The following is a 21,464-nucleotide window of genomic DNA, read 5'->3' as shown; positions in this document are numbered from 1 at the left end:
ACAAGAGCGGTGAGAGTGGGCATCCTTGTCGTGTTCCTGATCTCAACGGGAAGGCTGCAAGCTTTTTCCCATTGAGGATGATATTTGCTGTGGGTTTTTCATAGATAGATTTTATGAAGTTCAGGAATGTTCCCTCTATCCCTATACTTTGAAGCGTTTTAATCAGGAACGGATGCTGGATTTTGTCAAATGCTTTTTCTGCATCAATTGAGAGGACCATGTGGTTCTTCTCTCTTCTCTTATTGATTTGTTCTATCACATTGATTGATTTGTGAATGTTGAACCAACTTTGTAACTGAGGGATGAATCCCACCTGGTCATGGTGGATAATCTTTTTAACTCTTATATACTCTTGCTGAGAGCATATACTCTTAAATACTCTTAATACTTAAATACTCTTAATACTTAAATGCTCTTGCTAAGGGCATGAACTCTTAAATATTCTTGCTGAGAGCATACAACTATTTTGGCGAGCTGTTTCTTTCTACTAAAACTAAATATTTGCATACCCCATGACACATTTTACTTCTAGAAATATCCCAAAAGAAATACATGTCTCAGTTGGGGGAACTAAGATGGTGGAATAGTGAGAGGGCACTATGCTTGCCTCATCCCTCGAACACAGCTAGATAATTATCAAACTATTCTGAAGACCCAAGAAATCAACCTGAGAACTGATGGAACAAACTGTATAGCTAGGGGGAAAGAAGACATCACATCGAGGAAGGTAGGAATTGCAGAGATCTGGTTTGGGGGAGAAACAGATCACAGGTGCTGCAGAGGAGAGAGGGCCATAGTCATGGAGAAAGGTGAGAGAGAGTGGAGCATATAGGGATACACACAAGGAGAACATTTCCCCAAAGCCATTGGCTGGGAAAATGAGAGAGGCTGGTTTTCCTGAGTTTTTGCAACCACCGGGACTCAAGGACTGGAGTTTTAGTGGTTGGTGGGCTTGACTGAGATAGAGAACTGAGGGTGCTTCCCTACTTCTGGGAGAAGGTAGGCAAACAACTCTGGGGCAGACTAGATGATCTGAGGATCACCTAAGATGCACAGAGGAGAGACTGTTCACTCTTCTTGGAGCACATTTGCAAGAGGTGGCATTCACAGTTGCCTCTCTGGGAACAAAAGAGCCAGTGGGAGCTATTTTCCTCCCCTGCCTCTCAGCATACGTACAGAGACACTTGCCGAGGACAGCTAATCTGGACACTGGCTGTTCAGCCTGCTTTGCTCCAAGTCCTATGCCCCTGCACTCTGGCGTGACTGCCCTTCTTGGTCAAACCTGCATTCATTCCTCCCACAGAAGACCAGGGCCCTGCCACAGCATGTCCCTAAAAGTTGGAGTTTTAAAAGTCAGCAGACTTGGCTCAAGACAGAGCCCCAAAGTGCACTGTGCTGCTCCAGGCAGGCAACAACTTGGAGACAGCGTGAAAACAGCGATCTGAAAAATGGGATGCACAAGGGGGAAATTATTTGCTCTTCTAGGGGTTTGTCCTTGATAGCAGCAAGCAGAACAACCCCTCTCAGGGGACAAAGGAGCAGGCTAACACCGTTTCCCTCCCCTACCCCTCAGCATAATCCAACTTCAGTAAACAACACAGTACCAATACTGGCTGCCTAACTTGCTTACACCAAGTCCTGCTGCCCTGTGCTCTGCTGGGACTGCTTTTTTTGGATAAGTGTGGCCAAGGACCAGCCCAGCAGGCCCCTTCCACAGAAGACTAGCACAAACCCCTGCATGCACCCATGTCTGACCCTATGGAAACAGTATGGAATTTCCTCAAAAAGTTAAAAATAGAACTATACTATGATCTAGTAATAGCCCTACTAGGTATTTACCCAAAGGATAAAAAAATACTGATTCAAAAGGATACATGCACTCCAATAATAATGCAGCATTATCATGGAAAGAGCCCAAATGTCCATTGACTGGTGAATGGATAAAGATGTGAAATATATGTACACTGGAATATTACTCAGCCATAAAAAGAATGAAATCTTGCACTTTATAGTGATATGAATGGAGCTAGAGAGTATTAAGCTAAGTGAAATAAGCCAGTCAGAGAAAGACAAATACAGTATGATTTCACTCATATATGGGATTTAAGGAACAAAACAAATGAGCAAAAGGAAAAAAAAAACAGAGAGAGACAAACCAAGAAACTGACTCTTAATTGTAGAGAACAATATGATGGTCACTGGAGGGGAGGTGGGTGGGGAGGTTAGTGGATGTGTTACACAGGTGATGAGAATTAAGGAGGACTCTTGTTGTGATGAGCACTGGATGTTGTGTGTAAGTGATGAATCACTAAATTCTACATCTGAAACTAACATTGCACTATAATGTTAACTAACTGGAATTTAAGTAAAAACTTGGAGGAAAAAAAAAAGTAGTGCATGGGCTTTCAGAGCCCTGAAATACATGTTTAAGAATATTCATAACAGGGGCACCTGGGTGGCTCAGTGGGTTAAAGCCTCTGCCTTCAGCTCCGGTCATGATCCCAGGGTCCTGGGATTGAGCCCCGCATTGGGCTCTCTGCTCAGCAGGGAGCCTGCTTCCCCCCTCCCCACTCTCTCTCTGCCTGCCTCTCTGCCTACTTGTGATCTCTGTCTGTCAAATAAATAACTAAATAAATCTTTAAAAAAAAAGAATATTCATAACAGTATTATTAGTTATAGCCCAAGGCAGGAAGTGCCCCAAATGACCATTAGTAGAATGGATAAATAAATTAGAATATTATTACAGAGAATACTATATCATAATGAGAAAGAACAAACCACAGCTACATACAAATGTCATGAATGAATTTCACAAATGTAATGTTGTTTTAAAGTTCATTTATTTACTTATCTCTCTACCCAGTATGGGGCTCAAACTCATGACCAGGAGATCAACAGTCACATTCTCCCCCAACTGAGCCAGTCAGGCATGCTGGGAAAAGTTTTCAATTAGCAATAATCATTCCTCAGATAAACCTCACTGGCTGTGATACTGGCAGTGAGCAAATCTACAAATGTAACATTGTTGAAGTCAGATGTAAGGATATACACTATATGATTCTATTTGCATAATGTTCAAAACAGGGAAACTTATATTTGAAATCATATACTTGGTTACATTTAGGAGGAGAGAGGAATGATTGGCATGAAGTGCAAGGAAAGACTTCTGAGGTGTTAGTAAATAGTTCACTTTTTAACCTGTGTTAAAATTTTCACTTTGTGAAAATTCTTTAGGTTGTGTGGTTTTAATCTGAGTGCTTTTCTTTATGTAAATCTTTCTTTAATAAGAAATTTACTTAAAAATGCATATGTATGTATATATTAGGTTTTGCCTTTTTTGACCTTAAAATGGAATCAAACTGCACATATTCTTAAATGATTTGCTTTTTTCATTTAATGTTTTTATTCTGGAATTATACATTGTTTATATATTTATTTTATATGTTTATATATGTAACTAAAGTTAGATCACTAGATCTCTGTATGATCATTACTATGTTTGAGGAAAATCACTCTTGCTGTTATTGGGGGAACAGATCTGAGAGGGAAAAACTAGCAACAAGGAAACAGGTTAGAAGATGACTGCCCAAATTTTGGACAAATTAAGGTGACCTGATCAAAGGCAGTGGAAAGAACAATGACAATGGGGCCTGAGGTTTAAGAAATGTTCTTGTAACTTTCCCATAAGAGCCAGTGAACTAATTGGATATTGGAGGTAGTAGAAAGTAAAAGCACTAAGGTAATTTCCATCCTTTTTACATGAGTGATAGGCTGGTATTTCAACCCTAGCTACACATCAGAATCACTTAGAGGACTTTTTAAAAATAATAAGACTGTACTTTCCCCTTCAATAAAAACCAATTAAATTAGAATATCTGAGAGTAGGGCCCATGTTTTGGTACTTTTTCAATACTCCAGGCAATTTCATTCTGTGGCTTGGCTAAGCACTTTAACACTAGACTTTAAATCTCTTATGGACTGGGAACATCTAATTTGTTACTGAGTCCTCAGAATCTGGCATATGTTTGATTTTCAGTGTATGTTTAACAGAATTAATAGATGAGTGAAGGATTATAGGAAAGAGGAACAAGTTCTGGGCAGAATAAGTTCTGGACATCTTGAAATGGAGATGCTGTGATATGTCCATGAGGTGACATGTGGTGGACATATAAGGGCTTGTGGCTCTAACTCCAGGGAAAACTTGGGGTTGAAATGTAAACTTAGGAAACAGGGAAAAATAGGTGGTGGTTTGAGTCACGGATATAGATATAAACATAAACATGTCTCCAGAGGACTACAGAGTTTGAGAAACAAGAGGAAGAGGCAATCTAGAGGAACAGATGAATGAATAATCCAGCCCCTCAGTTAGTGGCCATAGTCTTGGTCCAGGAATTGCATTGTTTCGTCTACTCCCCTCCTGCTAAGGTCTAGGACCCCAGTTTCTACTAACAGGCATTTAGATGCAGCTTCCTACCGCCTGATTGTGAGCCCTTTGACTTTCTGTACTTCAAATCCCCAGTGGTTGCCTTACTCCCATGATTGTGTCTAATTCCAGTTCCCTGGCTTCCTAAGTCTTTAGTGTTCAGCTGCAGTTATTTTGTTGTTGTTAACTCAAAATACAGAACATGATGGTTATAATAGAGAGAAGGATTTTTGAGGCTTTTAAAGCTCTACAGTTTTTTTTTTTAACGAATATGCATATATCTTCTCTTTGGTAAAAATTTGGTTAATGAAAACCTTATTTAGATCATTTTAATCTGCAATCATCATTAAAACCATAAATGTGTATATTTTATTATCTTGGAGAATTAAAGGGTGAAAACATCCCACTTATATATAAGAACATTACCACTTTCAAATGTGTTCACTAGTTTTTTGCTCCATCACAAATATCTCTTTATTTATAGTCTGAAATAATCACCACGAGTTGGGTGCAAACAGCTTTCTGTTTATGCCATTAAAAATAATGGTGCATGAAAATGTCTCAAATTTAAATGTTATAAGGTTATTTCTAAGTTTATGTCAAGGGACCAGACATAGTGAATTCTTTTATTATAAACTGGTCTGATTATGTCAGAAAATATTTCTAGGCAGCAATTCATCTTACTAATATGTAATCAAGAAACAGCATTTGTTAGCTCCTTGGTATTTTGTTTTGGTGACTGTCGCATTAAAAAAATACCTATTTTTGTTTTATCTTGAGAGTCTGCTGAATAAATACTTTAATACTTTGTTGAACACTTGCTATGCTGGGAATACTGAGATAAATAGCCCATGTTTTTAAGAATAGTATGCTACTTCCATTAGAGAAGCAGGATCAATGGGATGCACACATCTATCTATATCTTCTATATGTATATATCTATCTATATCTACTTCTATTTACATAGTAAGGAATATATCATAAATTTTTGATCTTATGCAATTATAGGAGCTAGAGTCCTCAGAGGCTATTTCTTCTATATCTAGAGCTGCATCCCAGAGACAGAAGCAGTCAAACAGGCATTTGGGAAGGGCAGATGGTTGTGAAGTGGGGGAAGCAAGGAACAAATGAACTGTAACCTACAAAGATGAACTGGAACTTGTCAGTATCTCTCTGTCTTTACGCCTAGAGGGCAGGGTGTCTTGCAGGTGAAGTTGGGGTTCTGTCATAGGGCTTAACAAGCTCCTGGTCCAGGAGTCAGAGAAGCTGAAGCAGGAGCCAGTAGGTGGTGTGGCAGCTGGTGGCTTCCCTGAAGCCTGCACCACCCAGAGGAGTCTACAGATAAGCAGCCATGTGAGATGCAGCCGTGTCTCATTCCTGCACTGAGCTTCCAGGTGTACAAAGTGAAGATGGCTGCTATTTCATCTCCACATTTCAAGTCTTGCGTAATGCCTCTTGTAGCCCAGACTAACCCAGAACTATGCAGGGAGAAGAATTCTGGAAAATAAAGTTCCAGTCTAGCTAAGTTGATATGATGTAGATACATACGCTTGTCCATTTGTCAGTCATTAAACACTAACAGCTACCTTGTGAAGAAATTAGGAAATATATATTCATGCTACTGATGAGAGAGGACATAGAGTCTCTGAAAAGTCATGTGACTGCCGAGGCCCCAGGTAATGAGAGGAGGGTGGAACCAAGGCCAGCGTGTTGGTCTTCTGAATCTCAACCCTGTGCCCTTCTTACTCTCCCACTGCCTGTAGATAATGGTGCCACCCCTAAAGATTATATTGCTCCCTAGTGGCATTTATGTAGATATGATGCATATTTTTTTCCAATCTTACTTATATGACATTCATATTGAAATCACTGGGCCCTTTCAATAAATCCGGGAGGACCAGATAAGCAGTTGTTCTCAATGAGGAGAACACTAACAAAAGTTCAAAAGAACTGATTTAAATTTTAAAGCAATGGATTTTGCTTTCTTTTATTTTATTTTCCTCTTCTCTTAGGTTTTCTTCTTTAATAGTTGCAAGGACAACGATTTCAGAAATGATTTGTGTTACCTGAGTGGACTGCTTTCTGGATGGTATTATGTGACTCTGTTCCATTGGTGCTGACTCATTCCATTGTGGCTGGATAATGTGCTATTACTTCAAAAGGTCAAAGTCTCAAATTTCTCTAAAGATTACATTGTGGGTAGAAGTAAAAAGGAGGAGTTGTGAGTAGTGGGTCTATTTAACAAGTTAATCCTTGGTAATTGAGAGCTAAAGACATACAGGTTGTCTAATAAGAATTCATTTTCATGGTTGAAAAATGGTAACATCCAGAGCATAAATTCTTGTGCCTGTGAGTTAGGGTTAACATGGTATTAGCTACTAAAAATCATTTAGCTTCTTTTTATCTGTGCTTATTTTTATATAAAATGGGACTAATCTTTCCCCTACCACTTCCTACACAGACATAAGCTGAAAATTAATAGTTAGCAATATAGATGTTTGGATGAGACAACAGGCCACAGCTCTGTAAATGCAATCTTATGTTCAGTCTCGGTTTCTAATCAGGATTTCTGATTCTGATGAAGATAAGTCCTCAATGCATTGAAAATCAACTGCTATCTCATTTCCAGCAAGCTCACATATTGCAACCCACTTCAAATCACTTTCTTTTTAGCTTTATAATCAATAACTCAAGAAAAAAACCCACTATGTTAAGTGATACTCTTTCTCAAGTTTCTAAAAATGCACTAGCATTCTGGCTTGTCAGATGTCTAATTCATTCTACTTGAACTCTGCTTTGTAGAAAATTTCTAGTGCGGTGCCTAAACATAGAGTATTTTATAAGTATTTGTTTCCTTTTCTCTTCATCAGTCTCAGAAATATTACTAACTACTAATTAATAGAAATATTACTAATTACTAATAGCAAAGTTTTTCCAATTAAATCTTCATTTATTCCAGGTAGAATCATAGACTTTCTTTTTGGGTTGGAAGCATCCTATTGTCAAAAGTAAACTTTATCTTTATTTCTTAATTAAAAAGCAATCAATGTTTATTTTTATTTTTACTTTTGGGACAGATTTGGGGAACTAATAGATTTAGTGCTAGGCAAGAGAAACCAAAGAAGGAGGAGTACTCTATTTATGCTGGACACTTTGGGACTGTATTTTCAAAGAGTTGCATTCTCTTATTCTAATGCCCCTGAAAATATGATTAGGAATTTTGTTCTGGATCCAATTTTTTTAAAAAAGATTTTTTAAATTTATTTATTTGACAGACATCACAAGTAGGCAGAGAGGCAGACAAAGAGAGAGAGGAGGAAGCAGGCTCCCAGCGGAGCAGAGAGCCCGATGCACAGCTCGATCCCAGGACCCTGGGATCATGACCCTAGCCGAAGGCAGAGGCTTTAACCTACTGAGCCACCCAGGTGCCCCCTGGATCCAATTTTTTAGGGACAAAGTATACATGCTTGCTGTTTCCCTAGTTTGGTAGATACATCTATCCCTCGGTGTCAAGAGTACAGTAGTTGCATTAAAGGTATTAAAAATATGCTTGCATATTCCTTCTCAGTGTGCAGATGCCAAACCAGACACTTCACTAGCTGCCCAAAGACCAATTATACCATCTGGAGAAACAACCCAACTTTTCCACACATTTGCTTCTCATCTGGACAAAAAAATTTTTCTTCTTAAGGAAAGGAAGAAAAGAAAGCTGGGGCATCAGCAGTCTGGATGTGTTAGGGGCTTGTAGCATTAAAATAAATAGAAAATCTAGTACAGATTTGAGGGAAAGTTAATGATGGGTTAATTCTTAGACATGCTAGTATCTGGCTTGGTGATCAATTAGTAGTGGAAAAACATTAGAAATCAAATAATTCTATCATCCAACTCTTTTTAAAACCCTCTTTCACATCTGCTAGAAATAGCAGAACTAAAGCCAGTCTAAAGAAGTCAGCCAAAGTGGTCAAGTTGTGGTGATACCTAGGGAGGGGGGTGTGGCCAGGCAGAGGAAAGGTGTTTCCCAGATACCACTGTATTTGAGCTGCAAGGCATAAGTGGACCTTTGAGAGATACAAGTTGAGGCACAATTATATGGACAACTGGAATGAGCAAAGATTCCAGAGGCAGAAAGAAATGGCTTCCTCCATTTGCATCATGGTTGGCCAAAAAGAGTGGAAAGACATTTGGGCCAAGAAAATAGGGCTAGGATTGGTGAGTGTGGCAAACAGGGATCTTTCAGTTTCTTCTACCTCTAGGTTTCTTCCGTTCTCTTATTTTCCAACTGAAGGCTGGGTCTGACTCGAAAATTCAAAAAAGTATTTATTATTTTCCCTATTCCAGCACTCAATCAACTCTTCTCAGTTTTTTAAATGAGCACCATGAAGGCCAGGATTTTTTTCTCTTGTTTTTAGTAATATCCCTGGCACCTAGTGGAATGACACATAAGAAACACTTCACGAATATCTACTAAATCTACTTCATGCCATCAGCAACCTCCCTTCCACAAAGATAAGAAGTAGTCTGTAATATATGTCCTGGATTCACACCTTCCTGTGAATCATTCTGACTTCCTTCCCATTGCCCTACCCTGGATCACATAACTTCACTCCCTCGTGCTTAGATTATTATAATTGTCTTTTAGCTATTTTTCACCCTTCTGGTCTTTTATAACCAATTGATGTTTTATTACCTTATTAATTTTTCTTTTTTTGTTTCAAGTTTTTATTTAAATTCCAGTTAGTTAACATATATTATAATATTAGTTTCAGGGATAGAATTTAGTGATTCATCACTTACACACAACACTCAGTGCTCATCACAAAAATTGCCCTCTTTAATCGCCATCACCTGTGTAACCCATCCCCCACCCACCTCCCTTCTGGCATCCCTGAGCTTGTTCTCTTTAATTAAGAGTCTGTTTTGTGGTTTGCCTCTCTCTCTTCCCCACCAGCGCGCCCCCCCCCCCGTGTTCATTCATTTTGTTCCTTAAATCTCGCATATGAGTGAAATCATACAGTATTTGTCTTTCTCTGACTGACTTATTTCACTTAGCATAACACTTTCTATCTCCGTCCATGTCATTACAAATGGTAAGATTGGTTTTTCTAAAGCACAATTGTAATCATAATACTTTTCTGTACAAAGAATGACTCTTCATCACTAGTCTCTTATCATTTACACTGCTCTAAATACTTAATTGGCCTTACTTCCTTCATTTATAAAACTGGGAAAGTGAGCACAATAATCTACAAAAATCCCATTCTGCATTCATACCCACATGGTTCTAGTTCACTTTATAATTTTTCAGAAGGAGGTGGTTTGGGACTTTTAAAAGTATGTAGTTGATCATCTTGATTGAGAGAATTGGGACACATAGTCTGATGCACTTTTTTTTGAAAAGGCATGGGTCATTGAAGAATAAGAGAACAGATATACAAGCACCTGTGTCTTTGACTTGTTGGTCCCTGCTGAAGAACACGGGAAATTACTCAGGCAGATGGTAGTCCTATGGCGGTAGTAGCAGATGGCACTAGTAGGCATGGAGGTCCTAACAAGCATCTGAGGAAAAGCAGCCTGCTTTGGTCTCTAGTTGAGAAAGACAACAAGGATGCAGTTGGCCACCATATACTTAACAAAGCATGTAATTTGAGTGTTGTATTATAATTTTGAATAGTTATATATCTTTTTTATATATCTTATATATATATTTTATATATTTATATATTTAGTTATATATCTTTGTATATATCTTATAAAAAAGGAGTTTATATCTTATAAACAGGGAGTAAGTAGACTTCACTCATCTGTGTGGTGCTTTTTGAAGTTAAAGAAAAGCACACAAGGGAATGTGAAGTGGGTGAAATTTTCTGCAATGCATATTTGAAGTAAGTCTCATAGAGTTGTTTTGAGGTACCACATAGATTTTGATGAAGGAAGGGAGCACAGAGAAATTCAGAATCAAAAGGACATTTTGTGGTTTATCCCAAAATATTTCCCACCAGTTTGGGGGAATATAAATGGCTACTTTTTAAGTTTCTAATTTACAGTCATCCTCAAATCTTTTGGGCTCATCTTCAGGCTCCTAAAACTAACTATATCTGGGGAACTGGGGTTCAGGGACCATGTGTGACTGGCCTCCATGTGGTGCCCTTTATTTCCAAAAATTTCTTTCCCTGGGATCCAAACCATGAAGCATCCATTCCAGCCCAACTGGACTTCTGAGTGGACCCTTGGTTTCTCTAAACCTAGATGACACAGTGAATATAAAGATGATTTCGTGAGAGAGCCCTGAGACAAAGAATCAGAAAGAAAACTCACAGACCTGTCAGGAGTCCAAATATCAACTATTAACTAGCATTATGATCTTGAGCAAGTCAATTATTTCTCATAAGTCTCAAGTTCCTTATTTGTTAAATGAGCCGGTGGCGGCACATGTTGTCACATTTGCAGAATTTCCTTCTTTTTATTTTTTTTTATTTATTTTAAAATTTTTAAAAAGATTTTATTTATTTGACAGAGAGAGATCACAAGTAGGCAGAGAGGCGGGCAGAGAGAGATTGGGGGAAGCAGGCTTCCCTCCGAGCAGAGAGCCTGATATGGGGCTCGATTCCAGGACCCTGAGATCATGACCTGAGCCGAAGGCAGAAGATTAACCCACTGAGCCACCCAGGCGCCCCAATTTCCTTCTTTTAAAAAGCAGACTACTATTCTGTTGTATGTGTATACCACATTTTCTTCATCCATTTGTCCATCAGTGGATACTTAGGTTGTTTTCACATCTTGGCTATTGTGAGTAATGCTACAATGAACATAGAACTGCAAATAACTCTTCAAAATCTCGATTTCAATTCTTTTGGGTAAATACATAGAAGTGGCATTGCTTAATCATATGGTATTTCTATTTTTAATATTTTAAGAAACTTCCATGCTGTTTTTCATAGGGGCTGCACCATTTTGAATTCTTACCAACAGTTGTACACTATATTTTAATGGCTGTTATGTTCCTGTGGTTTAGATATACTTTGCCCTTGACTAATCACCTTCCAGAAGGAGGCACCAGAAGGTGCCTCTAAATATGTTTATTACTTCATGCTTATAAGTTTTTTCTTTTCCTTTTGCAGTGATAGACTAAACTAGAAGTGCCAAATACAGAGAAAAATCTTTAGCAAGAATGGAATAATCCCCTCTTCAGAGTCTCTGAGCAAATCTGCTTAATATTAATTAAGATTGGAAGGTCATACAATTTTAAAAGACAAAGTAGTTAAGAGCTCCGAATGTAGGAAATCTGATTTTACTCTTTCATAAACACAATGGTAGATGGTCTATTTTAGCAGAGGAAAGAAACACTTATAATTGTAACTATCTAATGCTTATCCTTTGCCAAGTCCTAGTATTTCTATGTCTTCTGTGTCCATTAACTCAATTCATTAGCCCTCTCAACATCCTTCAAGGTAGGTACAATAATGATCTATATTTTACAGGAGTTGATTAATGCAGAAGTGAAGAAGCACGTCCATGTCACATAGATGGTAAATGACAAAACTAGACTTTTCACGGAGGCCTGTCTCCATAGACAGCGCTCAGAATCACCCTTCTGTCTCATTTGTAACAAGACCTTCTGCAGCAAGGGCAGAAGGTCTCTCAGCTACCACTAGCTGGGGTAACTAATGACCCCTTTGCAGACTCATACCCATGTGGTAACTGAGTTAATCCTGAGGAGGGCAAGAAACCCAATAGTAATTCAGCTGCAGAAGGTGGAACTAGAATTATTTGTGCTGTCACAGACCCAATGTGCCTAGAGAGAGTCCTGAGTGTCCCCTGCCATCAGTTGAAATCTTAGCTCTCCCCAATCTTTGCTCTGCTGGCCCTGGCTATTTATATGAGGCTTCATTCAACTCATTCTCTGACTCACATTTTATACCCCTGAAACTGGGACTTTTCTAAATTCCAACCAGCTTCTCTGCAGCTCTGGGTTTGTCCTGGCTTTTGCAAGGCATCTCAGGTGAGAAGGAGAGAAAGCCAGATCTTCCTTTCAATGCCCTCTGCCATTGACTAGGATTCTGCTATGAGTACCTTAGAACTTTGGCACCAATGTTTGCTTTCACAACTCACCATCTCCATCTGGCTATATGGATTGATCATTTAATTTGCTCTGACAATACCTAACAGATGAATGCCATCATAGGAGCTCCTCCTATAACTGAGGTTAGAGTTTCCAGTCCACTTACTTCTTATGACAGTTTCCCTCTTTCTTACCCACTTCGTTCACAGCATGCCTCATGCCCTGGCCTGCTTGGGGTGCGGATCTAATTCCCTTGCTGCAGATCTCTGGGGCATAGCTGTTGAGTTCTGTGCAGCTCCTCAAGCACCATCACCTCCACTACCAGGACCAGCCCGGGGAGCCTGGGAAAGCAGTGGTCTTTGATGCCTCCTTGGCCAGTTTAGAAGCTTACCTTGCCCTGAATCCTGATGTTCTTACATTTCCCAGGTACCTTTACTCTCTCAACTCTTTTCTTACTTCTGCCTCATATTTTAGGGCTCAGCTGGTGACTTTAGTGACAATGGATTATTTAGATAAACCATTCAGAGCCAAGGCATTTGGCAGGTTACGAAGGAGTCTCAGTGGTTAATGCAGCAACAGACGTATTTTTAAAGTTGGAAAAGAAGACTCAAACCAAATGTTTGCAAGCGCAACAACTGTTAACAGTATTCCTTTGCAATTGTGATATATCTTATAACTTTCAAAGTTGTTTTCTATGCATTTTGGTTGATTGCAAAAATAGATACAAATTCTTTGATGCTCTTCTTGTCAAAGTCTTTACTTGACTTTGTTCTTAACTGTGTAACTTGCATTAGTCAATGGGACATTTCTGAACATGATGCAAACAGAGGCTTAAAAAGCACATATGAACTGGGACTCAAGCACTTTTTGGAACCCTGAGATCACCTAATAAAGAAGCCCAGGTTGGCCTCCAGGAAAATGAGAGACATGTGGAGCAGAGGTGAAGAGCCTCAAGCTGAGCCCCTAGGTAAGTATCCTTGCCATCTGCCAGACATATGAGTGAAGTCATCCTGGACTACCTAGCCCTAGCCAGTTTTTAGAGACCAACAGACACCAGCAGTTTTTAGAGACCAACTATATGAGCCTAGATTGGAAGAACCATCCAGCCAACCTGCAGAATCATGGAAAGAATTACAATTGTTCTTTAAGCCAATAAGCTTTGGCGTGGTCTGTTATGTACCAATAGCATATAGATACATGTTATCTCATTTGATCCTCATGATTGCCCCATGGTGAAGACAAGTTAAGCGACTTGACTAAGATGATTAAATTGTAAGTGGCAGAGCCAGGATCAGGTCCTGGGTGGGCTCTCAACTCCTGCACCAGTGCAATGCCCATGACACCCCGTGGCCTCTCTATCTGCCAGGGGCACACCTGATGGATCATGTGGAATAATGAAACACGAGAATGCAAAGAGCCTTACACATCACCTGTACTACTCTCTTCCTCCACATTTGAGGAATCGGAGGCTCAGGAGGGTTTGCCTTAGTTCTCAAAGCTCAGAGGTACACAGCAAATATGTTTCTTGGTCTTCTTCTCCTGCCCTCTCCACTTCATGGAGCTCTGTGCTCTGGCTGCAGACCCCAGAAGGTTCAACATTTTAAGGCAAGATGGTGACAGTAAGGTCATATGGTGTTGGGGACAGCATTTCAGGCCTTTGGCAAGCACATGTATGTCTTTATGTGTTTGGTCCAGGATGATGCTTTCAGAACCCTCAAATAATGATAGGTGGCTAGCTGCCTCTTCCCCTGGCTTAAGTTAACTGTTAGTGAAACCTCTTCCCAGAGACCAGGGGGCCTCCAGAAGGACACTGCTGGTTTTCTATGTTCAGTTTTCTGCTATTGTTTAGCAACAATTCTGCTAAAAGTCTGGTGTGAAGGAAACACTGGAAAAGAGCTGTCTTTAACCCAGAAAAGGAAGAAGAAATAGACCCTGATTTTTTTTTAATTCTTTTTTTTAAATTTTTTTATTATTTTTTTTATTTTTTCAGCATAACAGTATTCATTGTTTTTGCACAACACCCAGTGCTCCATGCAAAACGTGCCCTCCCTATTACCCACCACCTGTTCCCCCAACTTCCCACCCCTGACCCTTCAAAACCCTCAGGTTGTTTTTCAGAGTCCATAGTCTCTTATGGTTCGCCTCCCCTTCCAATTTTTTTTTTATAAACATATAATGTATTTTTATCCCCAGGTGTACAGGTCTGTGAATCGCCAGGTTTACACACTTAACAGCACTCATGATAGCACATACCCTCCCCAATGTCCATAACCCCCTCCCCCTCTCCCAACCCCACCTCCACCCAGCAACCCCCAGTTTGTTTTGTGAGATTAAGAGTCACTTATGGTTTGTCTCCCTCCCAATCCCATCTTGTTTCATTTATTATTCTCCTATCCCCCTAACCCCCCATGTTGCATCTCCATGTCCTCATATCAGGGAGATCATATGATAGTTGTCTTTCTCCGATTGACTTATGTCACTAAGCATGATACCCTCTAGTTCCATCCACGTCGTCGCAAATGGCAAGATTTCATTTCTTTTGATGGCTGCATAGTATTCCATTGTATATATATACCACATCTTCTTTATCCATTCATCTGTTGATGGACATCTAGGTTCTTTCCATAGTCTGGCTATTGTAGACATTGCTGCTATAAACATTCGGGTACACGTGCCCCTTCGGATCACTATGTTTGTATCTTTAGGGTAAACACCCAGTAGTGCAATTGCTGGGTCATAGGGTAGTTCTATTTTCAACATTTTGAGGAACCTCCATGCTGTTTTCCAGAGTGGTTGCACCAGCTTGCATTCCCACCAACAGTGTAGGAGGGTTCCCCTTTCTCCACATCCTCACCAGCTTCTGTCATTTCCTGACTTGTTAATTTTAGCCATTCTGACTGGTGTGAGGTGATATCTCATTGTGGTTTTGATTTGTATTTCCCTGATGCCGAGTGATGTGGAGCACTTTTTCACGTGTCTGTTGGCCATCTGGATGTCTTCTTTGCAGAAATATCTGTTCATGTCTTCTGCCCATTTCTTGATTGGATTGTTTGTTCTTTGGGTGTTGAGTTTGCTAACTTCCTTATAGATTTTGGATACTAGCCCTTTATCTGATGTGTCGTTTGTAAATATCTTCTCCCATTCTGTCAGTTGTCTTTTGGTTTTGTTAACTGTTTCCTTTGCTGTGCAAAAGATTTTGATCTTGATGAAATCCCAATAGTTCATTTTTGCCCTTGCTTCCCTTGCCTTTGCCGTTGTTCCTAGGAAGATGTTGCTGTGGCTGAGGTCGAAGAGGTTGCTGCCTGCGTTCTCCTCAAGGATTTTGATGGATTCCTTTCTCACATTGAGGTCCTTCATCCATTTGGAGTCTATTTTCGTGTGTGGTGTAAGGAAGTGGTCCAATTTCATTTTTCTGCATGTGGCTGTCCAATTTTCCCAGCACCATTTATTGAAGAGGCTGTCTTTTTTCCATTGGACATTCTTTCCTGCTTTGTCGAAGATTAGTTGACCATAGAGTTGAGGGTCTATTTCTGGGCTCTCTATTCTGTTCCACTGATCTATGTGTCTGTTTTTGTGCCAGTACCATGCTGTCTTGATGATGACAGCTTTGTAATAGAGCTTGAAGTCTGGAATTGTTCTGCCACCAACTTTGGCTTTCTTTTTCAATATTCCTTTGGCTATTCGAGGTCTTTTCTGGTTCCATATAAATTTTAGGATAATTTGTTCCATTTCTTTGAAAAAATGGATGGTATTTTGATAGGGATTGCATTAAATGTGTAGATTGCTTTAGGTAGCATAGACATTTTCACAATATTTATTCTTCCAATCCAGGAGCATGGAACATTTTTCCATTTCTTTGTTAGACCCTGGTTTTAAACAAGTCACCCACAGGTACATACAGAACATCAGAACTTAATTCTGTTTTGGTCTTTTCAGCAAAGAGCTGCCGCTTCTACAGCTTGATTTTTTTCTCATCCTCATAAAGACCGTTCTTTACCAATCTGTATGTATTCAAACAGCCATCCATGAACTTCTGAGGTGCAAGTGAAGCACCTTAATCTTGCCCCTCTTGCCCCAAGCCTAAACAAAGTCCTGAAAATGAGGTCAAGGGTTAGGGGCAGGGCTTGTAGTGGGAGTACCATTAAAAACCAGGATTTTCAAAACAAGCAAACAAACAAATGAGCAAGACAAATAAACAACAACAACAACAAACACCCAACATTTTCTTCTAGTGTTCATTTGCAGACCTTCCCTCTCAGTTGTATATTTTAGGTATATTGTTTTCTTTTTTTTATATATTTATTTTTATTTGTTTATTTACAGCATAACAGTGTTCATTGTTTTGGCATCACACCCAGTGCTCCATGCAGTACGTGCCCTCCCTATTACCCACCACCTGGTTCCTCAACCTCCCACCCCCCCCCACCCCCCTGCCGCCCCTTCATAACCCTCTGGTTGTTTTTCAGAGTCCATAGTCTCTCATGGTTCATCTCCCCTTCCAGTTTCCCTCAACTCCCTCTCCTCTCCATCTCCCCATGTCCTCGTACAGAAATCAGTGGCTTTCTTATACACTAACAATGAAAATACAGAAAGGGAAATTAGAGAATTGATTCCATTTACTATAGCACCAAGAACCATAAGATACCTGGGCATAAACCTAACCAAAGAAGTAAAGGACCTGTACTCGAGGAACTACAGAACACTCATGAAAGAAATTGAAGAAGACACAAAAAGATGGAAGACTGTTCCATGCTCTTGGGTTGGAAGAATAAACATTGTTAAAATGTCTATACTGCCTAGAGCAATCTATACTTTTAATGCCATTCTGATAAAAATTCCACCGATATTTTTCAAAGAGCTGGAGCAAATAATCCTAAAATTTGTATGGAGCCAGAAGAGACCCCGAATTGCTAAGGAAATGTTGAAAAACAAAAACAAAACTGGCGGCATCACGTTACCCGATTTCAAGCTTTACTACAAAGCTGTGATCACCAAGACAGCGTGGTACTGGCATAAAAACAGACACATAGACCAGTGGAACAGAGTGGAGAGCCCAGATATAGACCCTCAACTCTATGGTCAAATAATCTTCGACAAAACAGGAAAAAATATTCAATGGAAAAAAGACAGTCTCTTCAATAAATGGTGCTGGGAAAACTGGACAGCGATATATAGAAGAATGAAACTCGACCATTCTCTTACACCGTACACAAAGATAAACTCGAAATGGATAAAAGACCTCAACGTGAGACAGGAATCTATCAGAATCCTAGAGGAGAACATAGGCAGTAACCTTTTCGATATCAGCCACAGCAACTTCTTTCAAGATATGTCTCCAAAGGCCAAGGAAACAAAAGCAAAAATGAACTTTTGGGACTTCATCAAGATCAAAAGCTTCTGCACAGCAAAGGAAACAGTCAACAAAACAAAGAGGCAACCCACGGAATGGGAGAAGATATTTGCAAATGACAGTACAGACAAAAGGTTGATATCCAGGATCTATAAAGAACTTCTCAAACTCAACACACACAAAACAGATAATCATATCAAAAAATGGGCAGAAGATATGAACAGACACTTCTCCAATGAAGACATACAAATGGCTATCAGACACATGAAAAAATGTTCATCATCACTAGCCATCAGGGAGATTCAAATTAAAACCACATTGAGATACCACCTGACACCAGTTAGAATGGCCAAAATTAGCAAGACAGGAAACAACGTGTGTTGGAGAGGATGTGGAGAAAGGGGAACCCTCTTACACTGTTGGTGGGAATGCAAGTTAGTGCAGCCACTTTGGAGAACAGTGTGGAGATTCCTCAAGAAATTAAAAATAGAGCTTCCCTATGACCCTGCAATTGCACTGCTGGGTATTTATCCCAAAGATACAGATGTAGTGAAAAGAAGGGCCATTTGTACCCCAATGTTTATTGCAGCAATGGCTACGGTCGCCAAACTGTGGAAAGAACCAAGATGCCCTTCAACGGATGAATGGATAAGGAAGATATGGTCCATATACACAATGGAGTATTATGCCTCCATCAGAAAGGATGAATACCCAACTTTTGTAGCAACATGGACGGGACTGGAAGAAATTATGCTGAGCGAAATAAGTCAAACAGAGAGAGTCAAGTATCATATGGTCTCACTTATTTGTGGTATATTGTTTTCATTCTAAAATATCTTCCTTTAAAGAATTGTTTCATATCAAGGTAATGAAATAGGCAGACAAATAGAATGTACAGAATATGTGGTACAGTCTGTGAAGATTTTCATGCTTGTAATGGGAAGAAGGCTAAAGACGTGTTCAGGAAACAGAGAGGTAGACTTGCTTCTTTTCTCTTACCAAATCACAACCCTCCACCTTCTTGTCATTCTATTTCCTGACTTTGAATTCTTACTTTTTTTTTAAGATTTTATTTATTTATTTGTCAGAGAGAGAGAGAGCACAGGCAGGCAGAGTGGCAGGCAGAGGCAGAGGGAGAAGCAGATTTCCTGCCGAGAAAGGACCCCAATGTGGGACTCAATCCCAGGATGCTGGGATCATGACCCGAGCCGAAGTCAGACGGACTGAGCCACCCAGGCGTCCCTAAATTCTTACTTTTATAAAGTTATGCTAACTGGAGAAATATCATTGCTATTTATATGTGTTATATATATCTATATATATATATATACACACACATATATTATATATATATATACACACACACACATATATTATATATATATATATTTATTTAAATTTCTATTACATGCTAAAGGGGAAATTGTACTTGAATCTTTGTGGTTTTTTTCCTAGGTGATTTCTTTTGTGGTACCCCTTTCTGAGTCCTAGATACCTTCTATGTGTATCAGAAGCATAGCAAGAGGGAGAAGGATAAAGAGTATTCCTGTGGGTGTGGCCCTGGAGATCCAGGCAGCAGGAGAAATGGCTCCTTTCTTGCTGCCACAGAGGGTGGAAATCGGAAGCGATGGTGATGGCCTGACTGTTTAGCCTCAAAGCAGCCTTTAATTCATTTGGTTGTAAGAGGTGAATTTATTTAAATAGTATAGTTTATTTAAATAATTTAAAAACAGTAATAAAAAAGCAGCATTATCCACACTTCTTAGACAAGACACCGCTAATTTGACTAAATATTAAATGAAGTGAGCTGACAGCCTAGAGGAAAATTCAGATGACTGCTTTTATCCCAATGTCTATAAGTGCACAATAGCTCTCATTGTCATATTAGGAAAATTGGGGAGAGAAAATAGATCTAATTTCCTATTCTTGTCACCATGTCACCCAGAATCCTTGAGTAGCTTCTCAGTTTTACTCTAGATATCAAATGAAAACTTCTAGCCAGTGCCCTCAAAATTGTCGCTTGCCTTTCTTGTCTTCCCTCATCTTTCAGAACCCCAGCAGGGGCCCTCTACTACCCCACAAACAACTTCCATATAGCATCCTGAGGCCAGGTTTTCCAGTCTCTCTGGCCAGGTGCTCAAACAACTCCAGAGTTTTTATCCAGGTGCCTTGCATGCATTGGAGTCTCTCAATTTCTCAGCATGTTTCCTCCTACTCAGGAACAGGCTAGTATTCTGGAAAGATCATCCACAAGCATTTTGTGAATGGAAGGCTGGGTAGGAGGGGACAGAGCAGAGGGCTATGGGTAGGGGGAAATACAAACAGTTGGGGTGGAAAGGAGTGCTAAGAATTGCTTCTCCACATATTGGGAAGTTAGAGGGCAGGTGACTTGGAGCCCAATTCAATATAAAAAGCAAAGAACAGGGGATATATTTATCTCCTTCATTCTTGATTCTATGCATTTTCATTTACTTGAATCAAACATTAATTATCCAGATGGATTAATGGAAATATTTCATCTTTAATAATAATGTAAAGAGTGTGTATATACATATACATAAATAACAAAATATATAGGAAAGTGATCTCTGGTTATCAGAATTTCATTTTTAGGAGCACAAGTGTTTGGATCATGTTTAACTACTTAAATGAAGATATAGTCTTATCTTTTGATTATGTTTAGCTACTTAAATGAAGATATAGTCTTACCATAAAAATGAAAATTACTTGCAGATTATAATTTTCTTCTCCTTAAGGAATACAAACCTATGTGGCTGGGGTAAGGATGGCAAATGCTGTTACCCCCAAGGCACAGGTAAAGACCCACCCTAGTGAAGAAAAAGGAAGAAAGCCTTCTGCCTATGGTGAAAAGCAGGGAATCTTCCTGGGCTCAGACCTGGAGGATAGGTTTGCTGAGAAAGCCCTCCCTCCCTAAGATCAGGGTCACAGAGTCTGTATTTGAGGTTGACCCAGGACAGCAGAGCTTTCCCCACCTTCCACCTCTTACCCCACCAGGCCAGCAAGCCCCAAGAAGTAACAAGCAACTGCAAGCTATCTTTATAGAAAGGACAAGAATATGGAGAAAGACCTACTCAGGAGTGTAGGTATACAGCAAAGACTAAAGCTGAGGGTGGAACAGAAACATTTAAAAAATTCTCTGCCTCTCCAGCCCAAGCATAAAGTCACACAAGAGCAATTTGAAGCAGTGCAGCAGAAGCAGCTTTAGTAACAGCAATAAACCAAGTTCAACTCCTGATGAGATTGACTCAACCACACTCGCTAATGGACTTGCTGAAGAAGAGGCATGACCGTTTCTAGACATGAATTCTATTTACCTCAGTCTCATGAAATGCTTTGTTAGCTGCTGTAGGATTTGGGCTCTTACTTTAACAATGATGGGAAACCACAAGAGGGCTTTACTATCACGAGTTTTAAAGGGGTATGTCTGGATGCTGAATTGGTTGCAGACAGAAGAGGGGAAGGTGAAAGCAAAAGACCAGTTTGGAGGCTCTTACAGTCATCCAGGTGAGGGACGTTTTATGATTTCTTGTAGTAGCAGTGGAGGCAGTGAGACAAGCTCAGTTTCTGGGTCTGTTTTGAAGATAGAACCACTAGGATTTGATAATGGATTG

The 21,464-nt window shown here is 39.7% G+C and overlaps 1 pseudogene; it reads right to left on the bottom strand.

Moving 5' to 3' along the window:
- Window positions 1-2,796: 2,796 nt before the first annotated feature.
- On the bottom strand, window positions 2,797-3,010 carry LOC123942840 (annotated as a pseudogene).
- Between the last annotated feature and the right edge of the window lie 18,454 nt (window positions 3,011-21,464).

Source organism: Meles meles, chromosome 5 (assembly GCF_922984935.1).
Source record: "Meles meles chromosome 5, mMelMel3.1 paternal haplotype, whole genome shotgun sequence".
NCBI classification, from domain to species: Eukaryota; Metazoa; Chordata; class Mammalia; order Carnivora; family Mustelidae; genus Meles; species Meles meles.
Note: the sequence above shows the minus strand (reverse complement) of the source record. Positions and strands in the feature narration are given on the sequence as shown.